Source organism: Lepidochelys kempii, unplaced genomic scaffold, assembly GCF_965140265.1.
Source record: "Lepidochelys kempii isolate rLepKem1 unplaced genomic scaffold, rLepKem1.hap2 scaffold_83, whole genome shotgun sequence".
Classification (NCBI taxonomy): Eukaryota; Metazoa; Chordata; order Testudines; family Cheloniidae; genus Lepidochelys; species Lepidochelys kempii.
Genome location: NW_027333647.1, coordinates 164,606 through 185,525, shown reverse-complemented (window position 1 = coordinate 185,525; position 20,920 = coordinate 164,606). Strand labels below are relative to the sequence as shown.

The following is a 20,920-nucleotide window of genomic DNA, read 5'->3' as shown; positions in this document are numbered from 1 at the left end:
TGATCACTTTCCTCTCATGGAAGTGCTTCAGGATTGATTCTTTGAGGACCTGCTCCATGATTTTTCCTGGGACTGAGGTGAGGCTGACTGGCCTGTAGTTCCCAGGATCCTCCTTCTTCCCTTTTTTAAAGATTGGCACTACATTAGCCTTTTTCCAATCATCCGGGACTTCCCCCGTTCGCCATGAGTTTTCAAAGATAATGGCCAATGGCTCTGCAATCACAGCCGCCAATTCCTTCAGCACTCTCGGATGCAACTCGTCCGGCCCCATGGACTTGCAGAAGGCCAGCTTTTGTAAATAGTCCCTAACCACCTCTTTCTCCACCGAGGGCTGGCCATCTACTCCCCATGTTGTGATGCCCAGCGCAGCAGTCTGGGAGCTGACCTTGTTCGTGAAGACAGAGGCAAAAAAAGCATTGAGTACATTAGCTTTTTCCACATCCTCTGTCACTAGGTTGCCTCCCTCATTCAGTAAGGGGCCCTCACTTTCCTTGGCTTTCTTCTTGTTGCCAACATACCTGAAGAAACCCTTCTTGTTACTCTTGACATCTCTTGCTAGCTGCAGCTCCAGGTGCGATTTGGCCCTCCTGATTTCATTCCTACATGCCCGAGCAATATTTTTATACTCATCCCTGGTCATATGTCCAACCTTCCACTTCTTGTAAGCTTCTTTTTTATGTTTAAGATCCACTAGGATTTCACCGTTAAGCCAAGCTGGTTGCCTGCCATATTTACTATTCTTTCGACACATCGGGATGGTTTGTCCCTGTAACCTCAACAGGGATTCCTTGAAATACAGCCAGCTCTCCTGGACTCCTTTCCCCTTCATGTTAGTCCCCCAGGGGATCCTGGCCATCCGTTCCCTGAGGGAGTCGAAGTCTGCTTTCCTGAAGTCCAGGGTCCGTATCCTGCTGCTTACCTTTCTTCTCTGCGTCAGGATCCTGAACTCAACCAACTCATGGTCACTGCCCCCCAGATTCCCATCCACTTTTGCTTCCTCCACTAATTCTTCCCGGTTTGTGAGCAGCAGGTCAAGAAAAGCTTCCCCCCTAGTTGGCTCCTCTAGCACTTGCACCAGGAAATTGTCCCCTACGCTTTCCAAAAACTTCCTGGATTGTCTGTGCACCGCTGTATTGCTCTCCCAGCAGATATCAGGAAAATTAAAGTCACCCATGAGAACCAGGGCGTGCGATCTAGTAGCTTCTGCGAGTTGCCGGAAGAAAGCCTCGTCCACCTCCTCCCCCTGGTCCGGCGGTCTATAGCAGACTCCCACCACTACATCACTCCTGTTGCTCACACTTCTAAACTTAATCCAGAGACACTCAGGGTTTTCCTGCAGTTTCATACTGGAGCTCTGAGGATTCATACTGCTCCCTTACATACAGTGCGACTCCCCCACCTTTTCTACCCTGCCTGTCCTTCAAAACATTAGATTCAAAACATAGAGAAAAGGAGGACTTGTGGCACCTTAGAGACTAACCAATTTATTTGAGCATGAGCTTTCGTGAGCTACAGCTCACTTCATCGGATGCATACCGTGGAAACTGCAGCAGACTTTATATACACACAGAGAATATGAAACAAAACCTCCTCCCACCCCACTGTCCTGCTGGTAATAGCTTATCTAAAGTGATCATCAAGTTGGGCCATTTCCAGCACAAATCCAGGTTTTCTCACCCTCCACCCCGCACACAAATTCACTCTCCTGCTGGTGATAGCCCATCCAAAGTGACAACTCTCTACACAATGTGCATGATAATCAAGGTGGGCCATTTCCTGCACAAATCCAGGTTCTCTCACCCCCTCACCCCCTCCCAAAAACCACACACACAAACTCACTATCCTGCTGGTAATAGCTCATCCAAACTGACCACTCTCCAAGTTTAAATCCAAGTTAAACCAGAACATCTGGTGGGGGGAGGGGGGAGAAAAAACAAGGGGAAATAGGCTACCTTGCATAATGACTTAGCCACTCCCAGTCTCTATTTAAGCCTAAATTAATAGTATCCAATTTGCAAATGAATTCCAATTCAGCAGTTTCTCGCTGGAGTCTGGATTTGAAGTTTTTTTTGTTTTAAGATAGCGACCTTCATGTCTGTGATTGCGTGACCAGAGAGATTGAAGTGTTCTCCGACTGGTTTATGAATCTTATAATTCTTGACATCTGATTTGTGTCCATTTATTCTTTTACGTAGAGACTGTCCAGTTTGACCAAGGTACATGGCAGAGGGGCATTGCTGGCACATGATGGCAGATATCACATTGGTGGATGTGCAGCTGAACGAGCCTCTGATAGTGTGGCTGATGTTATTAGGCCCTGTGATGGTGTCCCCTGAATAGATATGTGGGCAGAGTTGGCAACGGGCTTTGTTGCAAGGATAAGTTCCTGGGTTAGTGGTTCTGTTGTGTGGTATGTGGTTGTTGGTGAGTATTTGCTTCAGGTTGCGGGGCTGTCTGTAGGCAAGGACTGGCCTGTCTCCCAAGATTTGTGAGCGTGTTGGGTCATCCTTCAGGATAGGTTGTAGATCCTTAATAATGCGTTGGAGGGGTTTTAGTTGGGGGCTGAAGGTGACGGCTAGTGGCGTTTTGTTATTTTCTTTGTTAGGCCTGCCCTGTAGTAGGTAACTTCTGGGAACTCTTCTGGCTCTATCAATCTGTTTCTTTACTTCCGCAGGTGGGTATTGTAGTTGTAAGAAAGCTTGACAGAGATCTTGAAGGTGTTTGTCTCTGTCTGAGGGGTTGGAGCAAATGTGGTTGTATCGCAGAGCTTGGCTGTAGACGATGGATCGTGTGGTGTGGTCAGGGTGAAAGCTGGAGACATGCAGGTAGGAATAGCGATCAGTAGGCTTCCGGTATAGGGTGGTGTTTATGTGACCATTGTTTATGAGCACTGTAGTGTCCAGAAAGTGGATCTCTTGTGTGGACTGGACCAGGCTGAGGTTGATGGTGGGATGGAAATTGTTGAAATCATGGCGGAATTCATCAAGGGCTTCTTTTCCATGGGTCCAGATGATGAAGATGTCATCAATATAGCGCAAGTAGAGTAGGGGCTTTAGGGGACGAGAGCTGAGGAAGCGTTGTTCTAAATCAGCCATAAAAATGTTGGCATACTGTGGGGCCATGCGGGTACCCATAGCAGTGCCGCTGATCTGAAGGTATACATTGTCTGATACAATGATACGTCGGCGCGTAGCTAGTACACAGCTCCTGGATCTTCTGTCGCTGCATAAGCCCAAGGGTCATGGAGAGGTTCACCTCTTCCACACCAGCACTTTTCCCTTCGTAGTAGACACCTTCAGGCCACTCAGCGTCGTCTGCTCCCTGGGCTGTAAACTGACAAACCTTTAATTCTCTGGAAAAAAAGGGCTTTAGAGAATTAATATGGTACACCTTAGGCTTTCGGTTGGAGGTGGGGAATGCTATGAGGTAATTAACAGCTCCCAGGAGCTCCTGGACCGTGAATGGCCCTTCCCACGATGCTTCCATTTTATGGGCCAGGAGCGCCTTAAGACCATGACCTGGTCCCCTACTTTGAAGGAACGCTCTCTGGCATGTTTATCATACCAGGCTTTTTGCTCTTTTTGAGCATCCTGTAAGTTTTCTTAAGCAAGGGCTAAAGAGGTTCGGAGGGTGTTTTGTAGGTTGGTTACAAAGTCTAGAATGTTAGTTCCTGGAGAAGGTGTAAATCCCTCCCATTGCTGCTTCACCAACTGTAATGGCCCCTTAACCTCACGGCCATATACAAGTTCAAATGGGGAAAACCCTAAACTGGGATGTGGTACAGCTCTGTAGGCAAAGAGCAACTGCTGCAACACTAGGTCCCAATCATTGGAGTGCTCATTTACGAATTTACGTATCATGGTCCCCAAAGTCCCATTAAACTTCTCCACCATGCCGTTTGTTTGATGGTGGTAAGGAGTGGCAATCAAGTGATTTACCCCATGAGCTTCCCAGAGGTTTTCCATAGTTCCTGCCAGGAAATTAGTCCCTGCACCTGTGAGGATGTCGGAGGGCCAACCTACCCTGGCAAAAATGTCTGCTAGTGCCTGGCACACACTTTTAGCCCTGAGGTTTCTTAGAGTTACTGCTTCCGGCCATCGGGTGGCAAAACCATGAAAGTCAGTCTGTACTGCTTCCCTCTGGGTGTCTTTTTCAGAAAAGGACCCAGAATATCCACAGCTACTCACTGAAATGGAACTTCAATGATGGGGAGTGGTTGGAGAATGGCTTTGACCTGGTCTTGGGGTTTTCCCACTCTTTGGCATACTTCACAAGACCGGACATATGTAGAAACATCCTTGCCCATTCCCTCCCAGTGGAATGGCCCCCCAAAAACGGTCTTCGGTCCTGTTCACCCCAGCATGGCCACTAGGGTGATCGTGGGCTAAGCTCAAGAACTTGGCCTGGTATTTAGTTGGAACTACCAACTGTCTCTGAGGATGCCAGTCTTCCTGGTGTCCACCAGAAAGAGTTTCCTTGTATAAAAGTCCTCTTTCTACAACAAACCTGGATCGATTAGAAGAGCTGAGAGGCGGTGCATTGCTCCGTGCTGCCGTCCAAGCTCTCTGGAGGCTTTCATCCGCTTCCTGTTCGTCTGGAACTGTTCCCTTGATGCTGGAGACATCAGTTCCTCATTGGATTGTGGACCTATGCTTGGTCCCTCTGGAGCAATGTAGGGGATGGGGCTGTTTCCGTTGACTGTGAACCGCTCTCCGCTGGGACACTATATTGGGGTTCAGGCTCTGGCTGAGCCTCTTGTGTAGGGTTATGGGCTGCTGCTGGTTCAGGTTCGGTGGGGCCCTCTGGTGTTGAGGTTGAAAGTACTGGATTCAGTGCTGGCAATGGGTCTGGTGCTGGTTGTTCCTCTGGTTCTGGTTCTGGGACTGGTTCCGTCTGGGTCTCTGGGACTGGATCCACTAGTGCTGTTGCAGACATTGGCCTGGGGTCCGGGTCCATCACCTCTGACCGGCTCCTGAGAGAAGTTTCCTGAACAGAGCTAGGCCTCACGGCTGTTTAGCCTGGCTGCGGGTGACCATTCCCACCCTCTTGGCCCACTTCACATGATTGACCAAGTCTTCCCCCAACAGCATGGGGATGGGATAATGATCATCGACTGCAAAAGTCCACGTTCCTGACCAGCCCCAGTACTGGACAGGCAATTTGGCTGTAGGCAAATGGAAAGAGTGGGACTTGAAGGGTTGAATCGTCACTTGGATCTCTGGGTTGATTAAATTGCGGTCCACTAAGGAAGCATGGATAGCTGACACTTGTGCTCCGGTGTCCCTCCACGCGGTGACCTTCTTCCCACCCACACGCACAGTTTCCCTCCACTCCAAGGGTATCTGGGAGGTATCTGGGCCTGCGGATCTTTGGTGTGATTCCGGTGCAATGAACTGTAATCTGTTGGGGTTCTTGGGGCAGTTGGCCTTTACTTGCCCCAGCCCGTTACATTTAAAACATCGTCCAGCTGACGGGTCACTGGGGCGAGGTGGGTTGCTGGAGAACGGGGTGGTGGGACGATAAGGTGTCTGGAGGGTTCTTTGGGAGGTAGGTGGGGCCTTGGGTGACCCCCGGTAATAGGGTGTGGTCTGGGGTTGTCCCTTCTGGTCTCTGCTCCAACTGCGACAAGTTTTCTTCTTCTCTGCCACCTGCACCCATCTGGCTCCGATCTCTCCTGCCTCGATTACAGTTTTGGGCTTCCCATCTAGGATGTATCTTTCTATTTCCTCAGGAACACCCTCTAAGAATTGTTCCATTTGCATTAGGAAGGGCAAATTTACTGGAGATTCAACACTTGCTCCTGATATCCAGGCATCCCAGTGATTTACAATGTGGTAGGCATGTCAGGTAAATGACACGTCTGGTTTCCACCTTAGGGCTCTGAAGCTCCGACGAGAATGCTTGGGTGTTATCCCCATTCTGACTCTCACCTTGGATTTAAACAGTTCATACTTGTTCATGTGTTCTTTAGCCATTTCAGCCGCCACCTCAGCTAATTGTCCACTGAGCTGCGGCCTCAGCTCTACCATGTATTGGTCTGTAGGGATGCTGCACCCAAGGCAGGCCCTTTTGAAGTTTTCTAAGAAGGCCTCGGTATCATCGCCTGCCTTGTAGGTGGGGAACTTTCTGGGATGGGAAGTGGTACCTGGAGAAGGATTGCTAGGGTTTGTTGGTATATTCTGCTGAGTCTTTACCTGCTCCATCTCCAGTTCATGCTTCCTCTCTTTCTCCTTCTCCTCCTCCACATGCTTCCTTGCCTCCATTTCCCTCCTGTGGGCAGCCTCCTGTACCTCCTTCTCCAGCCGCATGAGTTCTATCTGTCTTTCATGTTCCTTATGTTTTTCCTCAGCCTGAAATCTGGCTACTTCCAGCTTTTGTTGAGCCGTGGATTCTGTCATCCTAACCTCTCTGTTTTTAACTAACTTTACACCGGAGGTTTGGAAATAAACAAACAAAACTTGGCTGTAAAATTTTGCTGTGCTGGAATAGGATACCTATTCTCTGTTAGTGATTGTCAGCCTACAGAAAAAGACAATTCCCTTTGTCTCTGCTCTGGCCCCAAATCAAAGCAAAAAACCTCCAACTACTTAGAAACCTGCTTATCAGCAGCCCCAAAGGAAAAAAAAATTCGTGTTCAAATCTGTGCTCCTTCTAAAAAAAAAAAAAATCAGAATCCTAAAAAAAAAAACCCCTGCCACTTTTGTCTCCAGGGAAATGGGTAGAACACCCCCCCCCCTCCCATTTAGTTGTAGGGGGAAACAAAACCTCAGGTTTTCGAAGACTGTGCATTTCCCTGCAGGAGATTAACTACTCTGCCTCCAGGCAAAGAAAACCTGCAATTCACAAAGATAATCCCCTTTTGTCTCAGCTCTGTCCCCAAAGCAGAGAAAAAACTTGTTGCTTTCAGTTGGACCTCCTTTCCAGCAGCCCCAAACGAAAAAAAATATTTCCTTTTTAAAATCCGTTTTTCTGGTTCAAAAAAATCTCAAATTGATCTCAAAATGATTTCAGGTTAATCCCACCACTCTGCCACCATGTCAAGGTTCCTTCCCACTCTGAACTCTAGGGTACAGATGTGGGGACCTGCATGAAAACCTCCTAAGCTTACTTTCATCAGTTTCGGTGAAAACTTCCCCAAGGTACAAATTAATTTTGTCCTTTGCCCCTAGATTTCTACTGCCACCACCAAACTTTAACTGGGTTTACTGGGAAAGGTAGTTTGGACACGCCTTTCCCCCCAAATCCTCCCAACCCTTGCACCCCACTTCCTGGGGAAGGTTTGGTACAAATCCTCACCAATTTGCATAGGTGACCACAGACCCAAACCCTTGGATCTTAGAACAATGAAAAAGCATTGAGTTTCCTTACAAGAAGACTTTTAATAGAAGTAGAAAAGAATCACCTCTGTAAAATCAGGATGGCAAATACCTTACAGGGGAATTAGATTCAAAACAGAGAGAATCCCTCGAGGCAAAACCTTAAGTTACAAAAAGACACACAGACAGGAATATCCATTCTGTTCAGCACAGCTATTTTCTCAGCCATTTAAAGAAATCATAATCTAGCACATACCTAGCTAGATTACTTACTAAATTCTAAGAGTCCATTCCTGTTCTGTCCCCAGCAAAAGCATCACACAGACAGACACAGACCCTTTGTTTTTCTCCCTCCTCCCAGCTTTTGAAAGCATCTTATCTCCTCATTGGTCATTTTGGTCATGTGCCAGCGAGGTTACCTTTAGCTTCTTAACCCTTTACAGGTGAGAGGATTTTTCCTCTGGAGAGGAGGGATTATAAAGGAGTTTACCCTTCCCTTTCTATTTATGACAACAGGTGAAAGTGTTTTGCCACTGGCCATGGGGTATTTTATAGCACCGGGGACACAAAGGTGGATCCTCTTCCCTTTATATTTATGACAGGTCCTTTCTTATGTTATTATAAAAATACATAAGTGTTATGGCCACATTGTGACTGACAAATAGCTTCCTTTCTCAGTTCCCCCGTGTAATTATAAAATAACTCCACTGGGATATAAATATTGCTCTTACAGTTCAGTGGATAGTACATAGAGCTGCAGTTTCCACGATATGCATCTGAGGAAGTGAGCTGTAGCTCACGAAAGCTTATGCTCTAATAAATTGGTTAGTCTCTAAGGTGCCACAAGTCCTCCTTTTCTTTTTACAAACAAGTCATTGTGTCAGGAAATTTTAGCTCGTACTGACTTCACTAGTGCTTTATATCTGGCCTGTTGTAAAACGAGGCAAACATCAAGATAAGCTGATGTACCCCCTGGAAGACCTGTGTGTACCCTGAAGTACACGGACCCCTGGCTGAGAACCACTGATCTCCACTAACGCACAAGGGAATTGGCCTCAAGACACATTGCATCACCTGATCAGCCAAAGTCACATGCAGGGTTGTGAAATCTCCCATCTCCGGGTCCACCAGGATTTCATGGGGCAGCCCCAGCCGATCGCCCAGGGGGCAGGTATTTGCCAACCTGCCGGATAAAACCACAGCCAGATGCTTCCTCACTGTTCTGTCGCTGCAGCTAACATCCAGGCACCATGTGGGTGGCTCTGCCCCTCTGTCTGCTGTCCGCTCTCCTGGCCACAGGTGAGTCCCGTCCGTCCCCGGGCACAGGGAGCTGGGTGGTGGGGTCGGGAATTCACTTGGGGAACGTGCCGCTGTGGATGGCGCATTCTGGTGTCAGGATGGAATTTGTGGGTAAAACCAGCAAGAGGAAAACCCGGTGCCACGTCCCCCGGCTGACATGGGGAGAGCAGGGATTGGAGTCTGGGACTCCCACAGCCCACGCTAGGGGCTTGGCCAGCGGGTCTGAGTCCGTCTGTCCTTCCTTCTTCTCGTTCCTCCTCCATCTCTCGCCCGAGCTTGGGGTCATCCCGATGAGGAGCAGCACCCCCGTCCACATGTCGTCCTGCCTAGAAATGTTCCCTTGCCTGTCAGCGCTGAGATTCCTGCCAGGACTCCTGGCTTCATTCCCCGGGTTTGAAAGGGGAATGGGGGTGCAACGGGTGGGGGCTGGGAGCCAGGACTTCTGGGCTCATTCCCCAGCTGTCGAAGCGGGCTGGGGTGTAGTGATTTAGAGCAGAGATGGCTGCAAATCAGGACTCCCGGGCTCTGTCCGTGGCTCTGAAAGAGGTGTGGGATCTTGTGGGTTAGAGTGGGCTGGGAGTCAGGAGTGAGGAGTTCTCAGCTGTCTTCTTGGTTCTAACCCTGAATTGAACACATCTTTTTTCTACCTCAGTTTCCGTATTTCTTTGATAGGGATAATATAACTTTGCAACCATCTAGGGACATAGAAGGGGCGGGGAAGGTGTTCTGAGGTTTAAGTGATGTTTCCACATGAATGCTCTAAAAAAACCAAAGTGGGAAAATCTTTCTTTCTTTCTTAAAACTACCTTATGCTCATGTAATGAATTTAAAGGCCCCCACGCTCTGGAGAGGAAAGAGTTCATGCTCCTGGGATCGCTGGCTGGAGACGAACAGCCATTAATCCAAAGGCTTAACAAGCGTGAATTGTATTCTGAAGAAGAGAATTGGCAGGATCAGCGATGAAAAGTGGGCTGAAGTCGAGTGTGGCTGAGCTGACGTAACTCTGAGAGGCAGAGGCCTGGAGCAGAGAGTGACGGCGGTGTGTGTGTGTGTGTGAGAAAGGTTCACCACAAAGCCAGGCAGAAACCCCTCTTCAGAGCAGCCGTATTCTTGTTTTTCTGTCTACACAGACGTGTGGGGTTTGTTCACAGGCACAAGCTGCACCCCAGATAGCCACGTCAGCAGCTGAAAATGTATTCTAGCCACAGACACTCAGGCAGCAAACAAGTTGTCTGTGGTTTTGAGTAAGATACAAATGACCGGCTAGGAAGATGCCTTTCCCCATCCGGAGAGTTAAATGGAACTGGGCAGAACTGCTGCAAAAGCAGGTGGCATTTCTCCAAGATCTGCCTGCCCACACGTTCAGTGAGGAGGCATTGGTGGTAACAACTCCCACAGAGCCACCTCTTGGTTGCTGGTGGTATTTCGCCCACGGGCACTGCCTGAGGAGGGGTGTGGAGCCGGGGTTTGTACTGAGAATGGATTTTTCCAACCTCCAGGGAGCGCTCTGCAATGCGAGGTGTGTGCGTCCAGAGAGCAATCATGCTCCGGCCCCCTGCAGCCCTGTGCCCCCTCGGAAGGGACCTGCGTCACCGTCGTGGCAGAGATGAGGCTGGGTGAGTGAAAGAAGATTCCTACTAAGTGTAGACACCATTGTCCTCCTGAAGCCAGGGGTCGAACCCAGGAATCCTGGCTCCCAGCTCGTCCCCCTACTCTAACCAATAGTCTCCGCTCCTCTCCAGGAGCAGGGACTGCTCAGTCTGGAATGATAATCTCATTGACGGGGGATGGGATGAGATGGGGTATTGCAGTGGGTGGCTGTGGGGCCTGGATCAGACAGAAGAGAGGATTTTATCGCGGGGGGTGGGGAGATGAGATTAGTTGGGGGTGGGGTGGATGGAACAAAAGGGAAGGATGGAGCGGCTGGGGGTCCATTGGGGAGCTCAGAGGTGATGCTCTGTTTCCCTTCCACAGAGGGAAACTCCTTCTCCTACACGGGTAAATCGTGCCTGGAGCCCAAGAACTGTGAGCCCGGCCCCTTCTCGCTCACCTACGTGCACAATGTCACCATGCGGGCGAACATCGCCTGCTGTGACACCGACGGCTGCAACGCCGGGGCCATCCCAGGTGTGTGTCTGCTGCAAACCTAGAGCCCTGCTCCGGCCACACCTGCCTGGAGAGAACCCAGGAGTCCTGGCTCCCAGCCCAAAGCCCCCATTCCTAACCACTAGACCCCACTCCCTTCCCCGAGCTGGGATTGAGCCCAATGTGTGGTGACTCCCCACACTTGGCTGACTGTGTGTGTCTGACTGTTCTCAGTGCCAACTGTGAGCTCCGTCCCCAACGGCCGGCAGTGCCTGTCATTCTTCAAATCGGGGGCAGATCACTGGCAGAAGAAGAAGGAGCTCTTGGCCTGCACCGGCACCGAGGACCATTGTGTTGTGGAATCTGGGATATTAAGACTGGGTAAGTCCTCCAGATGCGGGCAGGGTCTGAACACAGATTACGAGGTGGAGCCCAGGTGTCCTGGCTCAGTCCCAGACCCCCTTGCTCTGACCCACTAGACTCCATTCTCCTGGCAGAGTTGCAGAGAGAACCCAGGAGTCCTACTTGCCGAGATGCCAAAGGAGCACCCAAGGAGGATAAGGCCACTGCGGAGAAACTAAATGAATTCTCTGCATCAGTCTTCACGGCTGAGGATGGGAGGGAGATTCCCAAATCGGAGCCATTCTGTTTTGGTGACAAATCTGAGGAACTGTCCCAGATTGAGGAGTCATTACAGGAGTTTTTTGCAAGAAATTGATAAATTAAACAGTAATAAGTCACCAGGACCAGATGGGATTCGCCCAAGAGTTCGGAGGGAACTCAAATGTCAAATTACAGAACTACTAACTGTGGTTTGTAACCTACCATTTAAATCAGCTTCTGTCTCAACTGGCTGGAGGATGGCTAATGACACGCCTGTTTCGAAAAAGGGCTTGTTAGCCGATGGCCAAGGATGTTTGGTGAGGTGCCAGCTATGCCCGTTTATACCATCCGTGACTTTAACCGCTAGGACGCACTGTCCCTTCGCGGCGGGCAGCCCGGGCTAGGCTGACGGATGCCCCAAGGTCCTAACGACCCGTAACTTTAACTGCTAGAGCTCAGAGCTCCTTCGCAGCGGGCAGCCAGGATTGACTGACAGGTGGCCCAAGAGTTTGCCCCGTGGAGGCGGCACAACTCAACGCTAGGCTCTTAGTACTCCCACCTAATGGCCAGGCTTTAGAGCCAAAACGGCTGAGGTTCTTTAATTGTGTTGGCTGCTTTACAGTAAACCAGAGAAAACAAGTCAGGCTTATGCACAAATGGTTACCAAAATTTATTAAGCTAGATTCTAATCATGTGGTTACAAAATTGCTAGTGCCTACTTATTTAAATGTAGAGATGTTACACACACAAACAGGTTACAAACTGAAGCCACAATCCCAAAGAAAGAAAACAAAGTATAAAGCTCTATTTCAAAATATGTGTACACTAAAGATACGAGATCAGGTGTGGGTGCTTCTTACCCTCCTTGCATCTCTCGATTCCAGCGGTGCCAAGCCAGGATCGGTCACTCAATTCTGCGGAAAGACAAATAAGGGACAAGGCTTAGGGACCCTCTTAGCTGCAGAAGCCTTGGGAGGCTGTCACTTATCTGACCAGCAGATAGATAGTGAAAAGCACTCCAAAATCATGGTGCAGTAGGTCCCCTACTTATACCTCTGTACTCCTTTATTCTCTTTCTCCTTTCTTATGCCAAATTGGGGCTGGTCTGTCTGGGTGACGCCAGCTTTCGCAAGAGTAGTTTACACTTGCAAGGGAGAGAAACAATAAGTGTCGACTACTGGACATTTCTTTTGTCAGGGTAAATATTTTCCCACCTAGGATGTTGGGGTGTGTGCATCACGCTATTTAGTAGGGGCTAAGAGCCATGTCTGTCACAGGGCCTCTGCCTGCTGTGAGCTTAATCCTTGTATCTGTTCCCAGAGGCACATTGTAGCAGCACACCTGTGCTTTTCACAGCTTCAAAGGCTGTGCTGGAATATATGTTAAGTGCCCTGTTCCGGCTTCCTCCTGTGTTTCCAGCAATGCTGGTCTGGGGGGGGGGTGGGGGGGTGGCTGTCTGGCTACAGGGCTCCAGAGGTGATCCCGGCAACTACAGGCCAATAAGTCTGACTTCAGGACAGGGAAAACTCATTGAAACTATAGAAAAGAAGAGAACTGTCAGCCACATAGATGAACATAATTTGTTGTGGAAGGGTCAACATGGTTTCGGTAAAGGGAAATCACGCCTCACCAGTGTACGAGAATTCTCTGAGGGGGTCAACAAGAGTGTGGACAAGGGGGATCCCATGGATATAGTGTACTTAGATTTTCAGAAAGCGTCCCTCACCAAAGGCTCTTAAGCAAAGTGAGCTGTCATGCGATAAAATCCTCTCATGGCTCAGTAACTGGTTAAAAGAAAGGGAAAAAAGGGTAGGAAGAAATGGTCAGTTTTCAGAAGGGAGAGAGGTAAATAGTGGGAGTCCCCCAGGGATCTGCACTGGGCCCAGTGCTATTCACCAAATTCCGAAATGTTCTGGAAAAAAGGGTAAATAGTGAGGTGGCAAAATTTGCAGAAGATACAAACCTACTCAAGATATTAAAGTCCAAAGGAGACTGTGAAGAGGTACTAAAGGGTCTCTCAGAACTGGGTGACTGGGCAACAAAATGGCAGAGGAAATTCAGTGTTGATAAATGCAAAGTAATGCACATGGGGAAACGTAATCCCAAGTAAACATACACAATAATGGGTCGAATTTACCACTCAAGAAAGATCTTGGAGTCACTGTGGAGAGTTCTCTGAAATCATCCACTCCATGTGCAGCGGCCGTCAAAAAAGCAAACAGAATGCTGGGAATCATTCATAAAGGGACAGAGAATAGGACAGAGATCTAACCCCAAAGATCGTGTTGCCTCAATATAAATCCATGGGACGCCCACAGCTTGAACACTGCGGACGGATGTGGTCGCCCTGTCTCAAAAAAGATCTATTGGAATTGGAAAGGCTTCAGAAAATGCCAACCAAAATGATGAGGGGGAGGGAATGGCTGCCATATGCGGAGAGATTAATAAGAGTGGGACTCTTCACCTTGGAAATGAAACGGCTAAGGGGGGATATGATAGATGTCTAAAGAAGGTTGAACCGTGTGGAGGAAGTAAAGAAGGAAGTGTTATTTACTCCTCCTAACATAACAATGAGGGGTCACCACAGGCAGCAGGTATAAAACAAACCAAAGGAAGTACTGCTTCACACAACGCACAAGAAACCTGTGGAACTCATTGCCGGGGGAAGTTGTGAAGGCGCAGACTATAACAGGGTTCAAACAGGAACTAGAGAAGTTCCTGGAGGACAGGTCCATCTGTGGCTTTTAGCCAGGATGGGCAGGGAAGGTGGCCCTAGCCTCTGTTTGCCAGAAGCTGGGAATGGGCGACACGGTATGGATCATTGGATGATTCCCTGTTCTGTTCATTCCCTCTGGGGCACCTGGCATTGGCCAGAGGATACTGGGCTAGATGGACCTTTGGGGTGACCCAGGAGGGCCATTCCTCTTATGTTCTCATGTTGTTCCAGGCCCCCTGCTCTGAGCACTAGACCCCAGTCTGCCTGCAGAGCCGGGTGCAGTCCTGCTGGGAGGGGAGTGTGTGAGAGACCTCATGAGGGTCGGGGGGGCGGGAATTGGGAACCCCCGATCACGTCTCTCCCCCTGTCCAGGTAAAATCAAACTGAGGAATACTTCGACTGGATGTGGCTCCCCTGGCGCGTGCGTGAAGACAGCGTTGCTGAAGAAATACACCCAGGGCGTGCCGGAGATCCCGAGCCAGGCCAAGTGCTTCCCAGCTCCCGGGGCCAGTGGAGGCATCGGGGAGCCCTGAACCCCAGCCTGGCATCCTCCCCTTCTGCTGCGTGCCGGGCTGCAGTGCACCTCCCTTCAGTAGCCACTGGCTGCTGCTTCTCTTTGGGGGAGATTGCGGGTTCCTTTTGTGCATTGGCTGAATAAAGCGAGTTGTGGGGAAAGTACCCCCCTAGCTCCTTGTCCCCTGACCATCCCGTACCGGCTCCCCCACCCCTATCTGTGCACAAGTGATGCTGGCAGGAAGAGAACCCGGGAGTCCTGACTCCCAGTACCCCACCCTGTAACCCACCAGACCATACTCCCTTCTGAAAGCCAGGGATAGAGCCCAGGAGTCCTGGCTCCCAAGCCCCCTGCTCTAACCACTGGACCCCTCTCCCCTTGCAGGGCCAGGGAATGGAACCCAGGAGTCCTGCCTAGACCCCCTCCCCCAAGGCAAGGCCAGTGGCTGGGGGAAAGGCACCGGCTGGCTGAGCTCCCCTGGGGAAGGAGGGCTGTGGGAAGGAGAGGCCATGGCTCACCCAGCTGTCCAGGCGGGCGGGAAAGCCTTGGAGGGGAGAAATGTCCTTCTAGGTTGATTTTGCAGGGCTCAGTTCGTCCCGCTCTCTGGAGCGGCTCCACTGGGAGTGCCGGGCTCAGGGAAGGTGTCAGGAAACAGGGCAGATCCCCCCAACCGGTGGTGCTCTGTGAGCAGATTTCACCCAGCGTGAACTCCTGGATCGCTGCCCCCGTCTGACCCCGGAGTCACAGCCAGTCCCCTCAGAGACTCTCAGACAAGCCGGACTTTGTGAGGAAAGGTCACGTACACCCCAAACCAGCCCACCCAGGTTGTCCCCTGCCCCAGGAGACCAGACTCTTACCCCAGAGCCACGGGACCCCAGATCCTCCACCAAAGGCAACGCTGGCAGCCAGGTCTGTAGGAAACTCGCGAAAGGTTCGTGAGCTAAGGAAAGGGAATGAGGGTCACAAGGGGTTAAAGCAGGTAAAATTCATGCCCGGGTGAGTCGCAGTCTGTAATTCCAAACGGTGGCGGTGAAGGAAGAAACTGCCATTTTCCAAAGTCTTTTCAGGTGCCCCCAGACGGTCTCCAGGGATCCCCGCTTTGCATCCGGTTCCGGTCCCTGTAAGCGTCCAGCCAGCCCAGCGAGGCAGGGTTACCTCAATCCATCCTTACAGCTTCTTCTCCCAGAGAAGAAGGTGGCAGGGCCCCCACCCACGTGGGCTTTGCCTTCGATAGGGGGAGGGAGGAACGCGGTGGTCTGCACACACGATGCCTCTGCCTTTGGGGTCAGCACTTTTCTGGTGCTAAAGCTCTTCGTTAGCATCCCTACGGCATTGTCAAGGTTCCTTCCCCACTCTGAACTGTAGGGTACAGATGTGGGGACCTGCATGAAAACCTCCTAAGCTTACTTTTACCAGCTTAGGTTAAAACTTCCCCAAGGTACAAGCTATTTTACCCTTTCCCTTGGATTTCCACTGCCACCACCAAACTTTATCTGGGTTCCTGAGAAAACGTAGTTTGGAAACGTCTTTCCCCCCAAAATCCTCCCAACTCTTGCACCCCACTTCCTGGGGAAGGTTTGGTACACATCCTCACCAATTTGCATAGGTGACCACAGACCCAAACCCTTGGATCTTAGAACAAAGAAAAAGCATTGAGTTTCCTTACAAGAAGACTTTTAATAGAAGTAGAAAAGAATCACCTCTTTAAAATCGGAATGGCAAATACCTTACAGGGGAATTAGATTCAAAACAGAGAGAATCCCTCTAGGCAAAACCTTAAGTTACAAAAAGACACACAGACAGGAATATCCATTCTATTCAGCACAGCTATTTTCTCAGCCATTTAAAGAAATCATAATCTAGCACATACCTAGCTAGATTACTTTTACTAACTTCTAAGAGTCCATTCCTGTTCTGTCCCCGGCAAAAGCATCACACAGACAGACACAGACCCTTTGTTTTTCTCCCTCCTCCCAGCTTTTGAAAGCATCTTATCTCCTCATTGGTCATTTTGGTCAGGTGCCAGCGAGGTTACCTTTAGCTTCTTAACCCTTTACAGGTGAGAGGATTTTTCCTCTGGACAGGAGGGATTATAAAGGGGTTTACACTTCCCTTTATATTTATGACAACAGGTGAAAGTGTTTTGCCACTGGCCATGAGGGATTTTAGAGCTCCAGGGACAGAAAGGTGGTTCCCCTTCCCTTTATATTTATGACAGGTCCGTTCTTATGTTATTTTAAAATATATAAAAGTGTCACGGCCACACTGTGAATGACAAATAGCTTCCTTTCTCATTTCCACTGTGTAATTATAAGATAACTCCACTGGGATATAAATATTGTTCTTACAGTTCAGTGGATAGTACATAGAGCTGCACAAACAAGTCATTGTGTCAGGAAATTTTAGCTCGTATTGACTTCACTAGTGCTTTTTATCTGGCCTGTAGTAAAATGAGGCAAACATCAAGATGAGCTGATGTATCACCGTGGAAGACCTGTGTGTACCCCTGGGGTACACGGACCCCTGGCTGAGAACCACTGGTCTCCACGAATGCACAAGGAAATTGGCCTCAAGACACATTGGCATCACCTGATCAGCCAGTGTCACATGCAGGGTTGTGAAATCTCCCATCTCTGGTCCCACCAGGATGTCATGGGGCAGCCCCAGCCCATCCCTTAGGGGTAGGTATTTGCCAACCTTTCCGCAGAGAAGGACCTGGGGATTACAGTGGATGAGAAGCTGGCAATGAGTCAGCAGGGTGGCCTTGTTGCCAAGAAGGCCAAAGGCATTTTGAGCTGCATCAGTAGGAGCGTTGCCAGCAGATGGAGGGAAGTGATTGTTCCCCTCTATTCGGCACTGGTGAGGCCACATCTGGAGTACTGGATCCAGTTTTGGGCCCCCCACTACAGAAGGGATGTGGACAAATTGGAGAGAGTCCAGCGGAGGACAACGAAAATGATTAGGGGGCTGGAGCACGTGACTTAGGAGGGGAGGCTGAGGGAACTGGGCTTCTTTCGTCTGCAGAAGAGAAGAGTGAGGGGGAATTTGATAGCAGCCTTCAACTACCTGAGGGGGTTCCAAAGAGGATGGAGCTCGGCAGTTCTCCGTGGTGGCAGATGACAGAACGAGGAGCAATGGTCTCCAGTTGCAGTGGGGGAGGTCTAGGTTGGAGGTCGAGGGGAGGGACGGCATCCACAGGACAGCAACTGGGACCCCAGGGCAGGTCACAGCAGTGAGAGCTCAGCTGCCCGGCCCTGGGGAGCAGCTGGCCGCACGCTGCATGGTGGACGTCTCTTTTTCTTCCATCGGTGGCGGTTGCTACTTCACGCGGATGGTGGCCAGCGAGAAGCCGGGAAGGCTGGGCTGTGCAGGCCCTGGGGCCTGCCAGCCCCTTCTGCCTGCAGTCTCACCCCTGTTCTGCTCCCTCCCCCATGGCCCTGCCCCGGTTCCCCCCACAGTCCTGTCCCAGTCCACCCACCCCCTTGCAGCCCCCCCGCCCACGGCCCCAAGACCAGGAAAGATCTGTCCCGCCGCCAACTGGGGGTGAGAGCTCTTCCAGTCCCCGGGCCACAGACGCAGCTGGGATCCGGGCGCTGGGGCTTCCCCCGCCAACTGGCACTTCTGCCAGGCACCGGGCTTGGGGTGCAGGGGTGCCCATTTTCCAGGGGGCCCCCAATGGGCTGAGGCTGCTGGGCACAGGCCCTGACGTCCCATTGGCTAATCCGCCACCGCTGCACTGCGGGTAGGGGTGCAGGCTCCCCTGGCTGAGCTGCCCTGGCAGGGCGGGGCAGGTGAGGGCAGGGGGCTCTGTGTGTGGACGGAGCGGGGTTTGGGTTTAAACACGGTTCAGAGCCATGTCCACAGGGAGAGGGGGAAGTCGGCTGGCTTTGAAACAGGGGAGCGTGGCTCCGAACTCGCTTGCAAAGCCACAGGGTGTGAGAAGAGGCTCTGGCCCTATAGGGAGCCTGGGGCTGAGCCTTGCCCAGAGCTGGGCCAAGGGCATAGCCAGGTAAAGCGGGAACTGCCGGGAGGCTGCGGGGGCCTGGCCCACTGGAAATCCTGGCCCGGGTCTCCCTTTGTCCTAGTGCCTATGGGCCCTGAGAGCCGGGGCTGGAAGGAATCCAGGACAGGCGCTCACCTTCCCAGATCTGCCCGCTGATGGAAATGCACTGGCTGGCACGGCCCTCGCACTGCAGGGTCTCCGTGCTGGAACAGCTGCTCCGACCAGGGGCAATGCAGATCGGGCACCGGCCTCCCGTGTAGACGGTGTTGATGATCGGCCCTGCAAGACCCCCAAAGAGAGGGTTGGTGGGGGTTGACGGGCAGGGCTGAGGACAGGTGCCTTCTCTACTTTGTTACCACTTATTTCTAGCACTGCAATAACTGAGATCAGGGACCTCCTTGTGCCAAGAGCTGCACAGACTCCCCAGAGCAGGGGCCCTGATTGCACTGGGCACTGCATAGATCCCCCCCAGCCTGCTACTGGGGGCCCCCATTGTGCCAGGCACTGCACGCCTCCCTCCCCTGAGATCAGGGTCCCTCCTATGGCACCAGGTGCTACACGGGACCCCACCCTTCTCCAGAAAAGAACCTTTTCCGAACCAGTTTGACACTCAGTCGGAGCCTGGGCCACTGGGAACGAGCAGGGAGGGATGCAGAGACGTACAGACAGGAGAGAACCGGGTATTGCAGCTGTTCGTAGAGCAGGTCCGGGATTGAATCTTCACAAAGACCCCATTCCCGAAGAAGAGGGAGATGTTCCTGGGCGTGGCGGAGGATACACAGGACAAGGAATAGCCTGCATTTTCCTTCGCTTCTGGTTAGAAGCAAAACAGTCACAAAAATTATTTACAGATGAAACCAGTGCCCCGAGGGCTGGTGATTCCTGGGAGCCACCTCACCCCTTTTCCTGGCGTCCCAGGCCAGAAGGGCCCATTCCCAGCATCTACTCTGACCTGCCGCACAGCCCAGGCTGGAGAAGTCCTCCCTACATTGTGCCCGATCACGTGTATTTGATGAAAGCATCTTCCAGGAGGGCAGCCAGCCTGGCCTGGGGGATGCCGATGGATGCTCCATCCACCACATCCCTAAGGAGCTTGTTAACCACCCTCTCCAGCATGTCTCGCTAAATACTTGTCTGGCACGCATCATCATGGTATCTGAACCCTGCGTCATCTTTAATGTATTATCCTCACAGCCACCTTGTGGGATGGGGCAGGGCAGTCACCCGCATTGAACAGATGGGGGAAACTGAGGCACAGATCCTCATCAGGACCTAACTCTTTGAAGCTCTGGGCCTAAGTGGTGTGTCCCAGGTCACACAGGGTGGCTGGCAGAGGGGGGCCTGGAGCCCAGGAGTGCTAAGCCCTTGGCGCGCGTGTCCCGCCCACAGCCAGCAAACGGTCGGTGCAGAGAACGATGGTGGAAAGTCAGCGCCACCCACCTTTGACCAGTGCGTTTGCCTCCCAGACACCGAGGCAGGTGCTGTGACCAGCGGGGCAGGGCTGTGGCTGAGCAGGACAGTTGCTCACAGAATTTTTCCTACACTGGTAACAGGATCTGGTGAGGAGGGAAATAAAGCAGGATTTCCATTTTAATTTCTGGTGCCAGCGTCCCCCCTTTCTCGTCTGGTCCCCGAAGGCCTCGGGTTCGTGGAGGTGGCCTTGGCTGGGTTGATCTCACTCCCGCCGTTAAAGCCAGTGCCTGGGATCGGTGCTGGCAGGGGCAGGGTGCACAGGCCGGTGTCTGCAGCAGTTTGGGGCACAGAGGGATGCGACAAAGTGGGAATTGAGCTCCTATTTCTACGATGCCATGGAGTGCCTCAGTTTCCCTCTGTGCTTTGCAAGGCTGTGCAGGGCCGCCCCTCCATCCATCCCCGACACACCTGTGAGGAAGTGGAAGCGTTCTTAATGTTTCCTCTGAATAGTGTGGGGGTGCCTCAGTTTCCCCTAGGCAGTTCTTAAGTATCTAGGTGGGATAAGGATGTATGATCCTTGCAGAGCCCGAGAGGGCAGGTGTGTGCAGGGGTCTGGACACAGAAAATGGCTGACACCCTGTTTCCTGGCCACTGATGGCCTGGGCCCTTCCCCCCTGCAAGGTGAGAGCTAAAGGGTTGGAGAACAAAGGAATCAGGTGATCTCCTGGCCCGGGAAAGGGACAAAGCCCAGAGGAGATGGGGCTGGAGGGAGTTTCAGTTTGGGGCTGGCTGGGGAGTGGAGTGAAGTGCAGACGGGGTTGTCTGGCTCACTGCCCCCCAAAATGGACCTGGCTGAGCGGTCCTGTTCTCTGCACCCACAAGCTCTGTTTTAGACTATGTTCCTGTTGTCTAATAAACCTTCTGTTTTACTGGCTGGCTGAGAGTCCCGTCTGACTGTGGAGTTGGGGGAC

At 51.5% G+C, this 20,920-nt stretch overlaps 1 pseudogene; it reads left to right on the top strand.

Moving 5' to 3' along the window:
- Nucleotides 1-8,522: 8,522 nt before the first annotated feature.
- Nucleotides 8,523-14,552, top strand: LOC140904832 (phospholipase A2 inhibitor and Ly6/PLAUR domain-containing protein-like; annotated as a pseudogene).
- Nucleotides 14,553-20,920: the final 6,368 nt, after the last annotated feature.